The sequence below is a fragment of the Mesoplodon densirostris genome, chromosome 5, assembly GCF_025265405.1.
Source record: "Mesoplodon densirostris isolate mMesDen1 chromosome 5, mMesDen1 primary haplotype, whole genome shotgun sequence".
NCBI classification, from domain to species: Eukaryota; Metazoa; Chordata; class Mammalia; order Artiodactyla; family Ziphiidae; genus Mesoplodon; species Mesoplodon densirostris.
The window spans coordinates 51,908,920-51,927,415 of record NC_082665.1 but is presented as its reverse complement, the minus strand read 5'-3'; positions in this window follow the sequence as shown (position 1 = coordinate 51,927,415).

The following is an 18,496-nucleotide window of genomic DNA, read 5'->3' as shown; positions in this document are numbered from 1 at the left end:
GCTGCATCTGCCGCTCCCCATTTCTCCCCATCGATCACATTACCACCTTGAACCATCCCCACCCCCCATTGCTCATATTACTGCCTGAACCATCCCTCCCCCTGCCCCCCATCTGCGGAAAAATTGTCTTCCATGAAACTGGTCCCTGGTACCAAGAAGTTTGGGGACCACTTGCCTACAGCACTCTGCCCTGCACTTAACAGACATTAAAATATCTTGATGTTGCCATACCCCAGAAATCACCTGTGTAAATTAGTGTGGATTTTAGTAACCAACTAGAAACTACAAAATCAAGAAGAGTGTCTTGCGTCTAGTTACCATTTTAAATAAATGATATATTGGGCAAACAATGCCATAGAGGAAAGGGTTTATTGATCAGTTCATCTAATCACTTCATCAAATGAGCAAACTGAGGCTCAGACTTTTAAAAATAAAATTAAGGACTTTTGTTTTACTTACAGCAAGAGACTGCTTTGAAAAAATACATAAATGAGTAGAGGAATGAATGAATACAAGTTATGCTGCACTATCATTCCTTTAGGAGTTTTGAATTAGATCATCTCCCTTTTTTTAGTGTTTTGTCTTCGTCAGTACATTCCTCTTCTCCAGATGAATTTCATGAGTAATAAATTATCTGTGGAACTCATGTGTATATAGTAGCTAAATCTCTATTCAGTTAATTCAGATGACTTCTTCCCAGATATTGAATGTCAAATTAGGTCAGGTGAGTAATAATTTGATCTAATTAGCTTCCCTAGAAGCTGTTAATTCCCTCACCTAGAGCCAAATAGAAGACTGGTGATAGTTTAACTGCCTGAGTGAATGTATATAGTGTCATCGTGAGGAGCAGCAACATTCTTTGCCGCTGAAAAATGAAAATATAAAATTTGTTTTTTATTGTGACCAAATAATATTGAAACAACCAACCTGGGTTTGATTTCTTGGTATTAATAACAAAGATATATGGGACAGTTTTTGTATCATGTTTCCCTTTTAAGGGGTAGTATATAAAAATGAAATTTAGAATATTTCATAATCAAGGATTAATTTGCCTGGTCATGCTGGGTTTTTGCAATATAGAAATCAATAGGTCTTATAAGTGATATAAATGAGACCATGGTTACTAAGAACACATTCAGGGTAAGGAACTAATCCATAAAGATCTAATCCCAGTTGCACTTGTCAGAAAAAATAAGCTTTTGACAAAACCTGCTGTATTACTTTGCAAACAAGTATTACCAAATTTCCCCAACTGGATTTAAAAAATTGTAAAGGGTAGAGGATGCAGAACTTTATAAAAAGATGATGAGTGTCTCAGTGACTTGAAATCAAAGAAAGGCTTGGCAACCAATCATACATGATTTCATTTACTGCTAGTTCCCTAACTTTTTATTCCAAATTTAAAATTTTGGCCCAGTCTATGTCAAATATATTCCTGAAGAATCAGCTAGGACAAAAATGCCGAGTTGTGATAATTGGGACATCACTATAAAGGCTATTCCCAGATGGAAGAGGTTGTTTTGAGATAGCTAGCTAGCCCCAAGAGAGGTCCGTCTTAGTTTCTCTGATTACATTTAATTGTGGTAGGAAGGGCAACATTTTGAAATGAAATGTAGGCTGGAATAATTAGGAGTCATTGCAAAACTAGTTGTTTCTAACTGTGTTTTCCTTCAGCTCAAATCTGAACCAAATCTGGATGGCCTTTTATTAAATGTTGTTGATGTGGTACTACATTTTAAAAAAATGTGTCAATCTTACCCCTGATAATCTATATGATTGAGCATAAGTTTCTGTATTTGATAACTCTGTTAGTTATTTCTTTGATAATACCAAAGAGCAAGCAGTCCCTGTATCTTAGGAGCTTATAACTATACACATCACTCATGGGTTTGAAAGTTTTTTGAGCTTTGGATCAGATCAGTTGCACAATCAGTAACATGGCAAGGAATAGGAAGCAAGAAATTTATAAGCTGTCATAATACAAAAAAAGCACCACAACTAATTGCAAAACAGATTTAGTATATTTACCAGGCAACAGAATTTTTAATGGAATGGTACTCAAAGGTGTAAAATGTTCAGGTGAAAGACACAATTAATTATGGGGAATTGTTGAAACTTATGATGATTACTATATCAAAGAATATAAAATTATTCTCTAATAACGAAGCCAGCAAAATCTTGGGTAATTACAGTTTTTCTTATTATTCTTCATACAAATGTATTTACTCATTTGGGCTTCTGTAAGACATCCCTGTTTTGTATTAAGAGAAATTATAAGACTTGTCTACTATAAGAAATATGTTGTTAGAATTGTTGCAAATTCCTCATTATGAGAGTGTTTGGAGAAATATATTTCTGTTATAATACTGTTGATAGTTGTTCTTTCCTTGAATAATTTGTGTGATTTTTATCATTAAACACTAAAATTATTTTGCTGATCTGGTCTTCCTATTCAGATTGCTGCTAACATTTCAGAGACAAATTAACAACCCACATCTAGAAAATTTATGATTTCACTGTATTTTTATTTTAGGCATATTTCTATCTCTTTTCTATTATTGTTCATGTCATTTACCTATTTTCTTTTTGCATTCTTTTTCATTAAACTCTCTAGTTGTGTTTCAAATATTTTTATAGGCTGCGCTAAATCTTTTCTAGATTGCAACAGGATATACATAAACAAATATAAAACATTGCACACCTTTGGATAACTTGATCTCCTTGGACCAGCTCTTTCATTTTCACAGTGAGGAAGTTCAGACTACATTGACTTATCTAGCTCATTTGAGGTTTAATACGTTATTAGGGGTAGATTCCAAAGACAATGATTGGGGCTAACACTAAGCTATGGAGATAAGGGAACCATTTAGTTAGCATTTTCTTTACACTGAAAAGTGGTAAGAAGATAAATTGAGTCAACCAGCAGTGCCTCCTCAGGATGAAGTTAGATCCTGATTAGGGAAAAGAAAATACACAATTAGGAAACTTAGAACCAGAGTAGATTTTGGCAGCTATTATTAGATGTCATAAACTGAATAGTTAAAGAGGCAGAGTCACTCAAAATAAGATTTATACTGTTATACTGAATCCTTCCGTGTCTGAAACTATGACCAGTCACAAGCTGCTCTTTAAAATAGTTCACATCCAACCACCGATCTACATTGCTTGACATGGTGATCAACCCTCGTGTAGGGTTCTGAACAATTCAAAATTCTTCCCTAAGAAACCTCATAAGTACCAAGCATTCTGCATCAGTGAGTAGGTTAAATGGCTCCTCTCTGAAGGGAGATTAGGAGGTAAGACCCTTATATTTCTTAACAGTCAGTTCTGCTTTCTGACTATTAGATATCTTTTTCAATCCATCGCAGAGGCAGTCTGAATAACAGGCACACTTCAGAGATCTCAAACTTAGGAAAGTTGTCATTTTCCTCAGTTCGTGTCAGTTTCTAACAGGAAAAGTTTACAGAGTGCCACTCATCACATAACTGGGTATGGTAATTCACTGCTATGAGCTTTCCTTTTAAATTCCTGAGCATCTGTCACCCAGACATTTTTGGATTCAGGCAAAGGACCTTTTGTTCCCTTATGTTTGAATGCACAGTAAAACAGCTTTAATCAAATGAGTATTGAATGGAGTCTGAAGATTCAGCACTTTCAACACACCTACTAGTTTGTATCATTACTTATTCATTTATTTATTTTTTAGTTTCCACTTTCTACTAATTTTTAAACAAAGTAATGAGTAAAATGTTCTAACAGAGTCAAATAATTATCCTCTATTTGTGTACAAGTAGCAAAGATGTATAAGCTGAACTTCTGACTAGTAGGTACCACTGTCTTTCAGAAGCCCACTGTTATATTCATTTTATCAGAGGCACCTTAGAGGTGACACTGTAGAGTGTGAAAAGTGTGAGCATGCCTTGTGGTTGAGGCCAACCTCCACTAGTGCATGTGAAAAGTTGTGTTGCTTTTGAACTTTACTTAACCAGAGGAATAGGTTTGGAAGAACCTGGGGACCCAGATTGTGCTGATAAAGCAAAGCTGTATTACTATATTCTGTTGTTGTGAACTTTATTTAAAGAGACATTATAATATATTCTGTTAACTTTTGGAGGCATTGTTAGTACCAAGACTTTTAACCATATGAATTAATACATTTACTATTTTGTATTAATAAATGCACAAAGAACTTTGGTTGTGAGCATCATTCTTCCTAATTCACATAACTACTCTGCAATATATTGGGAGTACAAATACAGGTATTTGTAGGTGTGTTGAAAGTGCTGTAACTACTCTGCAATATATTGGGAGTACAAAGTAGGTATTGGGAGTACAAATCTGGGAGGCATACTTCTCTGGTTCAGATCTAAGGTTTATCGTTTATTGGCTGTGGGATTTTAGGGAAATTTCATAACCTCTCTGTTTCTCAGTTTTCACATTGATGTATGGTATTGTGATAATAATGACTGAGTAGGTGTGGCGATTAAGTTAATGCACATTTTATCAAAAGGAAAATAGTCTAGATATTTAAGAAAATCAGAGTATTGTTTTTTAAGTTTGGGGTTAAAGGACAATATGGGGCTAAGGACAAAATTTGTACAAAATTCAACGGTGAATTTCTTAAAGTATATGTCAAAGATTGTCCAGGGGATTCTGGGAAGAATGTGGTATGACTTCCAGAATTACCCCATTATTAGATTTAAATGTTCATTGTTCAACAAAAAAATCATAAGGCATACAAAGCTACAGGAAAGTATGGCCCATTTAAATTTTTTTTTCCTCTTTTAATTTATTTTATTTTTTAAACGTTTTTATTGGAGTATAATTGCTTTACAATGGTGTGTTAGTTTCTGCTTTATAACGAAGTGAATCAGTTATACATATACATATATCCCCATATCTCTTCCCTCTTTTATTTCCCTCCCTCACACCCTCCCTATCCCACCCTTCTGGCTGGTCACAAAGCACGAGCTGATCTCCTTGTGCTATGTGACTGCTTCCCATTAGCTATCTATTTTACATTTGGTAGTGTATATATGTCCATATATACACTACCGCTTTCTCACTTTGTCCCAGCTTACCCTTCCCCCTCCCCGTGTCCTCAAGTCCATTCTCTAGTAGGTCTGTGTCTTTATTCCCATCTTGCCTCTAGGTTCTTAATGACTTTTTTTTTTTTTTTTTTTAGATTCCATATATATGTGTTAGCATACAGTATTTGTTTTTCTCTTTCTGATTTACTTCACTCTGTATGACAGACTCTAGGTCCATCCACCTCACTACAAATAACTCAATTTCATTCCTTTTTATGGTTGAGTAATACTCCATTGTATATATGTGCCACATCTTCTTTATCCATTCATCTGTCGATGGACACTTAGGTTGTTTCCATGTCCTGGCTATTGTAAATAGAGCTGCAATGAACATTGTGGTACATGACTCTTTTTGAATTATGGTTTTCTCAGGGTATATGCCAAGTGGCCCATTTAAAGAAAAAAAAAAGAAAGTCAACAGAATTATCCCTGGAAAAAAATATAATGGCACATATACTAGACAAAGATTTTAAAACTAATGTCTTAAAAATACTGAAAGAGCTAAGGAGAGATGTGGAGAAAGTCAAGAAGATGATTTATGAACAAAATCAGAATATTAATAGAGGTAGAAAACCTAAAAAGAGAGCAAAAACATTTTTAGAGCTAAAAAGTGCAATAATAATTAAAAATTTTACTAGAGGGTTTCAAAGACAGGATTTGAGCAGGTAGAAGAAAGAATCAACAATTTAAAGATAGGATAATGGGAAATTATCCTGTCTAAGGAACAGAAAGACAAAAAGCTTGAAGAAATGACCAGAGCCTAAGAGGCCTGTGGGATGCCATCAAATGGATCAACATATGTGTCATGGGAATCCCAGAAGGAGAACAGAGAGAGAATGAACAGAGAGTATATTTGAAGATGTAATGGCTGAAAACTTCCAAAATTTGAAGAAAGACATGAATATGAACATCCAGGTTCAATGAACTCCATGTAAGTTTAACTCAAAGATGCTCAGTAAGATAATCGGCAGATTTCTCATCAGAAACTTTGGATGCCGGAAGACTGTGGGCTGATATGTTCAGAGTGCTGAAAGAAAAAAGCTATCAGAATCCTTTAACTTGCAAAACTGTCTCTCAAGAGTTAGGGAGGAATTAAGATATTTCCAGATAAACACAAGCTGTGGGAGCTGTGACCACTAGACTTTCCCTGGAAGAAATGCTTAAGGGAGTCCCACAAGGAGAAATGAAAGGATACTAGATAGTAATTAAAAACCATATGGAGAAATACAGATCTCAATAAAGGTAAATACATGGACAATTGTAAAAGCTAATATTATTGCAACAGTGGCTTGTAACTGTACTTTTTGGTTTCTACATGATAATATATTTAAAGAGAAATAATTAGAGTAAAATCTGGTGTTACTGTAACTTTGATTCATGACTCCAAATCTGGGCCTCCCTTATTTTTAAATTTATTGAAGTATAGTTGATTTACAGACTTCCAGGTGTACAGCAAAGTGATTCAGTTATATATATATATATCTGAAAAAATATTTTTTTTCAGATTCTTTTCCATTATAGCTTATTACAAGATATTGAGTATAATTCCCTATGCTATACAGTAGGTCCTTGTTGTTGATCTATTCTATATATTGTAGTGTGCATCTGTTAATCACAAACTCCTAATTTATCCCTCACCCTCCTTTCTCCTTTGGTAACCATAAGTTTTCTTTTTCTATGTCTGTAAGTCTATTTCTGTTTTGTAAATAAGTTCATTTGTATCATTTTTTTAATTCCACATATAAGTGATATCATATGATTATTTGTTTTTCTCTCACTTCATTTAGTATGATAATCTCTAGGTCCATCCATGTTGCTGCAAATGGCATTATTTCATTTGTTTTTTATGACTAAGCATTGAATAATATTTCACTATATATATGTATATATATACATACACACACACACACACACACACACCTTATTTATCTTATTTATCCATTCATCTCTTAATGGACATTTAAGTTGTTTCTGTATCTTGGTTATTGTAAATAGTGCTGGTATGAACACTGAGGTATTTTCAAATTAGAGTTTTCATCTTTTCCTGCTATATGCCCAGGAGTGGGATCACATGGTAACTCTATTTTTAGTTTTTTAAGGAACCTCCATACTGTTCTCCATTGTGGCTGCACCAGTTTACATTCCCACCAACAGTGTAGAAGGGTTCCCTTTTCTTCACACCCTCTCCAGCAGTTATTATTTGTCGACTTTTTGATGATGACCAAATATGGTTTTCTACATAATTTAATGACTAATGCACTTAAAAATTAGCTTATGTTTTTGTGCATACAATATAAAAAGGTGCAATTTTGTGACATCAACAACCAAAAGGGTGGGGAAAGAGATGTAAAGGAGCAGAGTTTGTTTGTATCTTACTGAAGTTAAGCTGGTATAAGTTCAAATTAGAATGTTATCACTTTATAATGTTAAATTATTGTGCATGGTAACTACAAGGAAAATAGCAATAGAATATACACAAAAGGAAAAGAGAAATGAATTTAAACTTTTCACTACAAAAATTCAACTAAACTCAAAAGAAGACAGTACTACAGGGTATGAGAGACAAAAAAACTATAAGGCTTTTCAGAAAAAAAATTATATAAAAATAGTATAATGATAGAATTAAGTCCCTCCTTCTCAGTAAATGGATTAAACTATTCAATCAAAAGACAGAGATTGACAGAATAAATAAAAACACATGATCCAACTATATGCTGTCTAAAAGAGACTCATTTGAAATTCAAAGACACAACAGGTCAAAAGTGAAAGGATAAAAAAATATATTCTATGAAAATTGTAACCAAAAGACAGCAAATATGACTATATGGATATCAGACAAAATAGACTTTAAACAAAAAAGATTATAAGAAGCAAATGACATATGTTAATAAAATTTTCTATAGAGCAAGAAGTATAACAATTATAAACATTTACACACCTATTAACAGACCATTAAAATATATGAAGCAAATATTGAGAGAATTGAAGGGAGGAATGGACCGTTCCACAATAAGAGTTGGAGACTTTAATATCCCACTCACAATAATGGACAGAATGACCAGAAAGAGGATAACTAAGGAAATCAAGGACTTAAACAACACAATAAACCAACTAGGTATAATAGACACATAGAGAACATTCTACCCAACAACAATAGAATACACATTGTTTTCAAGTGCACAGGGGACATTTTCAGGGATAGACCATATATTGGGCCATGAATTATGTCACAATATAATTTTAAATGTAGGTAATCTACTAAGTATCGTCTCTGACACAATGGGATAAAGCTAGAAATCGGTAACAAAGGAAAACTAGGAAAATTTACAAAATTGTGGAAATTAACACACTTTTAAACAACCAGTGGATCAAGGAAGAAATTTCAAGAGAAATGTGAAACTAATTAGAGATGAGTGAAAATGAAAACACCACACAAAAACTTATAGGATGCAGCAAAAGTGGTGCTATGAGAGAAACCTACAGCTATAAATGTTTACACTAAAAAGCAAGAGACATCTTAAATCAACAACCTAATTTTATAACTTAAGGAACTAGAAAGAGAAGAACAAACTAAACTCAAAGCCAGCAGAAGGAAGGAAATAATAGAAATTAGAGTACAGACAAGTGAAATAGAAAAATAGAGAAAATCAATGAAGCCAGAAGTTGGTCCTTTGAAAAGATCAACAAAATTGACAAGCCTTTACCTAGATGAACAAATAAAAAAATAAAGAAGACTTAATTTACTAAAATCTCAAATGAAACTGGGGACACTACTACTGATAATACAGATATAAAAAGTAATAGAACACTATAAGCAATTGTACACCAACAAATTGGGTAACAGATCAGGGGGTTCTCAACCCCCGGGCCATGGACCAGTACCAGTCAGTGGCCTGTTAGGAACCAGGTCTCACAGCAGGAGGTGAGTGGCAGGCTAGCTAGTGAAGCTTCATCTGTATTTACAGTCACTCCCCATCACTCACAATACCACCTGAGCTCCGCCTTCTGTCAGATCAGCAGTTGCATTACATTTTCATAGGAGCGCAAACCCTGCTGTGAACTGCACGTGCGAGGGATGTAAGTTGCGTGCTCCTTATCAGAATCTAATGCCTAATGATCTGAAGTGGACCTGAGGCAGTGATGCTAGTGCTGGGGAGCAGCTGCAAATACAGGTTATCATTAGTGGAGAGGCTTGACTGCACAGACCCTAATAAATCAATTGCTTGCAGACTCATATCAAAACCCTATCAGTGAGTGGAGTGAAAACAAGCTCAGAGCTCCCACTGATTCTGCATTGTGGTGAGTTGTATAATTATTTCGTTATATATTACAATGTAATAATAATAGAAATAAAATGCACAATAAATGTAATGCACTTGAATCATCCCCAAATCATCCACCCCCCAACCCCCGGTCCATGGAAAAATTGTCTTCCACAAAACCAGTCCCTGGTGCCAAAAAGGTTGGGGACCGCTGACCTAGATGAAATAGACAAATTCCTAGAAGCAGGAAACCCGCCAAGACTAAATCATGAATAATTAGAATATTTGAATAGAGTTACAATTAGTAAGGAGATTCAATCAGTAATTAAAAATCAGAACAAACCCTAATTTGATGACTTTACTATTGAATTCTACCAAACATTTTAAGAACTGATACCAATACTTTTCAAACATTTCCAAAAAAAATGAAGGGGAGGGAATACTTCCAAGCTCATTCTATGAGGTCAGCATTGTTCTGATACCAATGCCAGACAAAGATACTACAAGAAAAGAAAATTACAGACCAAAAAATCTTGTGAATATTGATGTAAAAGTCTTCAATAAAATACTAACAAAAAGAATTCAGCAGCATATTATAAGGATTATACACCATGATCAAGTGAGGTTTATTCCTGGAATGCAAGGATGGTTTAACATATGAAAATTGTTTAATGTATTATGCCACATCAGCAGAACGAAGGAGTTAAAAAGCACATGACCATCTCAAGATAAAAGAAGCATTTGACAAAATTCAACACCTTTCATGATAAAAACATGTAAAAACTTAGAAAGAAACTAACGCAACAATATAAAAGTTCCTCCTTAATAACTGAAAGTATGTAATCTTTGCATAGTGGAGAAATTTACAAATTTAAAGTCAGTTCATATTTAGAAAACAAAAAAAACTTCGATTTATAGATTTATTTTATATGCTGGTTTCATGGGCAGATGAGATGTTATGTGATTAGATATTACTGGCTGTAGTTCAGAAATAGCTCCTCTTTCCAAAATATCACTACATCTGGTCTAAAATCCTCAACATCATGCAAATAAATATATCCTGCAAATAACTAAGAAATTATTAACCACCATTAAGGGCATAGTATAGTAAAGTACCTAACACAGTATCTGGAGACAATATCATGTTTTCCCTGTTTGAAGGAGGACTGATTGATAGAAAAGAACCACAAGATATGTTTGCAATGGTGGCTAGAAGGTTAGGATAAATATAAGAGTGTTTCTAAGAATCTATTGTATATTTCTCATTGGCAATTTTGACAAAGAACAGCTTATATTGCTTCCTCTTTACATTTTCTTTGAGGTTAAGAAGCCCTAGCGGGGCTTCCCTGGTGGCGCAGTGTTTGAGAGTCCGCCTGCCGATGCAGGGGACACGGGTTCTTACCCCAGTCCGGGAAGATCCCACATGCCACGGAGCGGCTGGGCCCGTGAGCCATGGCCGCTGAGCCTGTGCGTCCAGAGCCTGTGCTCCGCAACGGGAGAGGCCACAACAGTGAGAGGCCTGCATACCGCAAAAAAAAAAAAAAAAAAAAAAAATCCCTAGCTAAACCCTTTTACTCACATGTCCTTACTGTTTATATGAGATGCTCATTTCTAATTCATATACAGATTTTGAACAATTGCTCTCAGACATTCTGAAAAAAGCAACACTGCCCTTCAATTTCCAGGTCATTTGTTTATAATACAAATTACCAAATTTTGAAAGACTAAAACAAAAGTTAATGACTGAATCACATAGCATATGCTATCTTCATGTTAAGGAAGAATTGTGAGATCTTCTCTTCCTCTATTTACATGTTCTGACATGTTGTATATGTTAAATGAATCTTATGTGGATAAGAAGTGGATATAATAGAGGTACTTGGGTTGCAGAATAGATCATTGTAAATTTTAAATGAGATGATACTTATAAAACTCTAAGAAAAAATATATAATTGTTATTTAATGAATATAAGCTATAAAAACACTATCAGTGATCATAATGATAATGAGATTTGGAGCATGGAGCTAAGTCATACCATTTCTCAAACCTAGATAAAATGCTTAAGATTCAGGGACACAAAGAATATCAGAGGGCTAACTACTTCAGCTCTGGATGTTTCTGAGGCTTATTTGATTTTTTTCCTTATCAGTTGATTTGCATGGATATCTGTTCTGGAGCAAGCTGCTAACATTCTACAGAAGCCAAATAAAGAGAATTCTAGATCAGAACTCCAACAAAGTTTGAGGACAAAGACAACGTGGAATAAACAGATATATGCCTTTCTTCAGCAATGTAGAAAGTCTGTTTCTTATTGCTTTTCAGTTATTTTTCTGCTTAGCAAATCATTTGAAGCTTTTAGCTATTGTAGGGTGCCTATTTGGTCAGTGCATGGAATGTTTATATATGTTTGGTTGGTTGATTTGCTGGAAACAGTTACTTGCTTATTTGCCAATTGTCAAAAATATTTGCAAAAGGGAAAGAAAGTAGAAATTATATTAAATAAAAAATGCATTCTTTAGGAAAGGCAATTCCTGGAGTGCATATTAAATTACTCTTATGCTTTCTAAAAGAAAGCAGTACTCGTAACCTAATTTACTTCAACTCCTTAAACTTTCAACACTAAGGAGAACAGAATTGTTTGCTTTGTCTTTCTGATTTCTTAATCAGGTACTATACTCAAAAAAACATGTAAGACATAGAAGCAAGGAAACATGACTCAAAAGAAAAGACTGGGGAATTCCCTGGGGGTCCAGTGGTTAGGACTCTGAGATTTCACTGCTGAGGGGGTGGATTCAATCTATGGTCGGGGAACAAAGATCCCACAAGCCAAGTGGCATGGCCAAAAAAACCCCCCAAAAAAGCAAAAAAAAAAAAAAAAAAAGAAAAGACTGATTGACTGGTTTTGAAAGGTGATGATTCCTAAGTAGGTTTAAAAATGCCCAAGTGAAGTGACAAGGAAATAAGAGAGAGAAGAGAGTCCTTTCCTTTAGATGCTTTTGCCATTTAGAAAGAAGGTGTACACATATTTACTGTGATGAATCAAGAACCTACAAAAGTTTACCACTTCTGTTGATCAGATGAGTCAGATCAAATTGAAAGTCATTAAATATTTGAATACATTCATTAGTGTTCCCTGAAATGTATAGATTCAAGCATTAAATATTGTAAATAGCAAATTGCTATTGTTCTTGTTATTTGTTAATGATAGTAATAATGTGGATAAGATAATTTACATTGTTTTTTTATTTTTATTTTTTTATTTTTTGCTTTATAACAAAGTTAATCAGTTATACATATACATATGTTCCCATATCCCCTCCCTTTTGCGTCTCCCACCCACCCTCCCTATCCCACCCCTCCAGGCGGTCACAAAGCACCGAGCTGATCTCCCTGTGCTATGCGGCTGCTTCCCACTAGCTATCTACCTTACGTTTGGTAGTGTATATATGTCCATGCCGCTCTTTCACTTTGTCACAGCTTACCCTTCCCCCTCCCCATATCCTCAAGTCCATTCTCTAGTAGGTCTGTGTCTTTATTCCTGTCTTACCCCTATGTTCTTCATGACATTTTTTTTCTTAAATTCCATATATATGTGTCAGCATACAGTATTTGTCTTTCTCTTTCTGACTCACTTCACTCTGTATGACAGAATCTAGGTCCATCCACCTCATTAAAAATAGCTCAATTTCGTTTCTTTTTTTGGCTGAGTAATATTCCATTGTATATATGTGCCACATCTTCTTTATCCATTCATCTGATGATGGACACTTAGGTTGTTTCCATCTCCGGGCTATTGTAAATAGGGCTTCTATGAACATTTTGGTACATGTCTCTTTTTGAATTATGATTTTCTCAGGGTATATGCCCAGTAGTGGGATTGCTGGGTCATATGGTAGCTCTATTTGTAGTTTTTTAAGGAATCTCCATACCGTTCTCCATAGTGGCTGTACCAATTCACATTCCCACCAGCAGTGCAAGAGTGTTCCTTTTTTTCCACACCCTCTCCAGCATTTATTGTTTCTAGATTTTTTTGATGATGGCCATTCTGACTGGTGTGAGATGATATCTCATTGTAGTTTTGATTTGCATTTCTCTAATGAGCAAAGATGTTGATACATTGTTTTTTAAGTTGTTTTATTCAGAGTCCTTGTTTCACTGGTTAATATGCATGCCCACATAGGATAGGATATGCGACACAGTGTTACACTTCTACACCCTTACAAATCACATTACATTTCATAGTGGCTAAAAGAAAAAAAAATATTCAAAAATATTATCAATAATATTTATTTCCTAGCAATGTTTCAATGTTATGATTGTGTCAATAAAAACATGCTTTAGTCATTGATTTGTTACTTATGTGCCTGCTTTAATGTTTTTCACTCTATCTCCAATCACCAGATGAGCTTTCTGGCAACATGCTATCCATCAAAAAAAAATTTCTAGATATGAAACTGAGCTATGAATCCAGGCAAGTTCTGTCCAATTGTGTACTTGAGTCTGATTACAAATATGAGTAGTAGAGCCTGTGTAGAAACAGCAGGGCTATTTTTTATGAAATGTCACTCTTTGAACCTTCTTAATTTAACAAAGAGGCAATCTATCACAGTCTCTTGAGAATATATTTATATATGGGATTTAACTTACATAAGTGGCAGGCAATAATGGTAATTGCCTTCTCTTACCCAGATGGGTTGTTTTTTAAATGGCTATATACTGTTTTAAACCTCACTGTGTAGTCAATACAGCACTCAGGTGGCAGACTCTAACATAAATAATATGTCAAGAATATGGATATAAACACATAAATATAAGCTCAGTATGAACTGCCTACAAACAGCATATTTCAAGGTGAGTTTGTATGTACATATTTTCTTTGCAGCTTTAAGGTTACAGTGCACAACTGAACCAACCAATGTGTTTTAGATGTAATCCAATAGGGCACCATTAAAGACTAGCATCATTCATGCATTGGATCAAATTCATAGCTATGACCAGTAGCTCATTCGTTTGTAAGAAAATGTTTTTTATATCCCCTCAGGGTTTAAGCCAGGAAATTCAGAGGATTTCCAAAGGTTAATCACAAAGAAATGGACACAATTAGGCATGAAAATAAATCTTATAGTGGAGAGTACATTGAATACATCATGCCTCTCGCACCTAAATGTCGTAGTGTGCATTCCCTTGACCTAAAAACAAGGACAAGGACATTCTTTTTAAAACCACAGTATTTTTATCAAAATAAAAATTTTGGTATTGCTCAAATGTTACCCACAGTTCATACCTAAATTTTGTCAGTTGTCTCAATAATGCCCTTTATAGGTTTTGTTCTTCCCCTGATCCAGGATCCAATACAGAATTACTCATTGGATTTAGTTGCTATATCTCTTTAGTAATTTTAATTTGGCAGAGTTTCTTTAATAATCTTGCTTGACCTGGTTATGTTTGAGGAGTAGAATGTCTTCCATTTTATGTTTGTTGGATGTTTTCTCAGGATTTGATTCAAATTATGCACCTTATGGAGGAATATCACAGACATGCTATTGTATTATTCTCAGTATTGTTGATGTCAATTAAGATCACTTTCTTAAGGTAGTGTCCCTCAGGATTCTCCACTGTAAATTTTCTATTTTTCCTTCTGTAACTGAGAAGTATTTGGGGTGAAATTCTTTGAGACTATGTAAATATCATTTTTTCATCAAATTATCATTAATTTTATGATTATTGCTGGAAGATTTTCTAACTTCATCATTTCGTCTATATTTTTAAGTTGCCATTCAAAGGAAAAGAAGGAGTTTCCCTTCTAGTACATGTATTTATTTATTCCTTAATTTATTAATAGTAGTATGGACTCATATTGTCCTATGTTATTTAGAGCATTATAATCCATTATTATCTTTATTTTGATAATCAAATTTTTCCAAATTACACTTGTGAGAGTCCCTTCATGACAGCAACTATGTCCTTTTGATGTCTCTATCATTTTTCAAGCACTTTTAGGCACAATACGATTAACATATTCCAGGATTATCTTGTACTTTCCCTGCTTCAATATTGGATTTACCCCTTACTCTAAGGAGTATTGATTCCTTAAGTGGGAAATGAGATTTTGATAGGAACATCCAAGTGCTTGAAGTGTTAACTATTTCAGTATCATTGCTTCAGGGTACTCTCATTGGACACAACTAAGAAATGTAAATATTAATAGATATTACTTGTATTTGGAGATTCATTCTCTCTCCCTTCTCCCTTTCCCTCTTGTTCTCTTACCCCTCCTTCCTCCCAATATAATAAAAAACCACAAAGTGAACTCTAGTCTTCTCCCTTTCTGTTTTTTCGACTTAGTTTTCCGAAATTGAGAGACCTGGCTCCCAGATTGTCAATGCATTCATTCAATGAAAAATAATTTTAGAGTTCACATATTTATTTAGGAAGATGCATATCAATAGATGCACAAATCATAAGTATATATCAACAGTTTTCACTAAGTAAACTCACTTCCTGTAATCAACACAAGAAGCATATTACTGTAACTCTAAATGCCCTCATTCTTTTTCCTACTCAGTCTTACTCTCATAAGGTAATCCATATCCTCATTTTAAATAATTCATGTATGCCCTAAAACTATATAACAATGGAATTGTACTGACTGAATTATTTTGTGGCATTATGTTTCTGATGTTTATCCATGATGTTGCATGTAGCAAGTTCATTTGTATTCGTAGTGGTATAGCATTACACTGCATGAATATATCACAGTTTACTCAATTTGATGGGCCGTTCTTTTTGTTTTTGTTTATAATTGGAGCCATCATGTAAAGGACTGCACATGTCTTTGTTGAATAAAGTACACATTTATCTTAGGTAAGTAAGTGGAGTTGCTGAGTCACAGGATGTTTATATGTTTAGCACTAGAAGATAGTGCAAAGCAATTGGTTGTGTGACCCTATTTAAATTGACACCAGAAGTAAATGGGATTTTCATTTGCACTGTATCTTTTCTAACATTTGTCATTGTCTTTGTTTCATTCTAGTCATTCTTTTGGGTGTGCAATTGTATTGCACTGTAATTTTAAATTGCTTTTTCTGATGACTAATGATTTTAAACATGTTTTCATAAATTTATTGACCATTTTTATATCATTTTTAATAGTGTGTAAATTCAAATCATTTGCCCATATTATCTGTTGCATAGTGAGTAATTTTCTTATCAATAGTAGGAGTTCTTTATGTATTCCAGACAGAAGTTCTTTGTCAAATATGTGCATTGAAAATATCTTCTGGTAATTTGTGGCTTCACTTTTGACTCTCAGTGGTATAATTCTTAATTCTAATGTAGTGCTATTTGCCATTTTATGGCTACCTTTTTTGTCTTGATAAAAAGAACTTTTATTGTTTTGCATTCACATTTCTACAATACAACTAAAATTGATTTTTACTGTGTACCATATGGAGTAAGATGGAATATATTTTGCCATATAAATATCCAATTGACTCAGTGGTATTTATTGAGAAGATCATCTTTTCCTTTTAGCACTGTCATGTCATTTATAAATCAAGTGGAAATATATAAATAGGCAATATATATATGTCTCTGGAAACCATTCTGACCTATTAGTTTACTATTTATTCTTTTATCATTGCATTTATACTGACCATGTTAATATAGCTTTATAAAAGCCTTGATACCTGTTAATGTGAGTCCTTCTACTTTGTTCTTCTTCAAGAGTGCTTGGTTATTCATAAAAATTATATTTAGATGGAAATTTGAGAGTCTATTTGGCTGCTTCAGAACCCCTGCTGGGATGATTATTATTGTGTTTGGATTGTTTTTATAGGTCATTTTGGGTGGAATTGACAGCTTTAGAATATTAAGTGTTCCTTTTCACGAGGATGGTATATCCTTCTACTTATTTGGTTTGTCTTTAATTTTTCCCAATAATATTTAATGACTTTCAGAAAACAAATTTTACCTCTTTGTTAAATTCGTTCTTAGCTATTAGAATGTTTTTTGTAGATAGTATTTTTATTTCATGTTTTTTGGTTTGTTTCTGGTATTTATAAAAACCATTTCCAGAAAAAAAAATTACATATTTGTTCTAATAGTTTGTAGAGTCTTCCAAATGTTCCACATATATCATTGTCATTTTTATATAATGACATTTTTATTTCTCCCTCTTCAATTCATTTATATTTACTTATCTTATCACTGTGGACAGGAACTCCAGTCAATGGTGAATAGAAATGGTGATAACATTTTTATCCTAGTCCTGATATAATGGGGGAAAATCATGAATATCTCAACATTAAGTTTGATGCTTACTGTAATTTTATTTATCTTTTTTCCAGAGATTCTTTATTTTAATGTTCTCTTTCTACTTTCCTAAAAATTTACAATATATATTTTGAATTCTATATTAGTTTTCTATTGCTGCATAACACAAGAGGCTTCAAACAACCACCATTCATTAGCTCACAATCTTGTATGTAAGAAGTCTAGCACAAAGTGTTTGGGTTCTGTTCCCAGGATATCATAAGACTGAAATCAAAGGTTTGGCTGGGCTGAGTTCTAGCCTGGAAGCTTTGGGGAAGAATTTGCTGCCAAGCACATTCAAGTTTTTGGCATAATTCATTAGATCTAAGTTATAGAACTGAGGTCCCTGTTTCTTTGCCTGCCTGCTGTCAGCCACAAGTTGTTCTCAACTCCAGAGGCTGCCTAAAGCTTTTGCTATAAGGTTAATTGATTTGGAACTTCATTAATTTTGCAAATTCTTTTCACAACAATACCTAGATTAACATTTGAATGAATAACTGGGAGAAGTGTGTACAACAGAGGCTGGGAATCTTGGGAGTCATCTTAAAATTCTGCCTACCCCAAATTATATTACACAGCTTTTTTTCTCCCACATCTATTGAGATGACCATGTGACTCTTTTGGCCTTTATTTAATTAATGTGAATTACACTGATTGATTTTCAAAGATTAAACTAACATTGCATTCCTGGAATAAATGCAAAATAGTTTTCACATACTGTACTTTATTTCTAGATTTAATATGCTAAAATATTAAGATTTTTACATCAATGTTCATGAAGGAAATTGTCTTATGCTTTTTTTTTGTAAAGTTTTTTTTTTTCCAAGTTA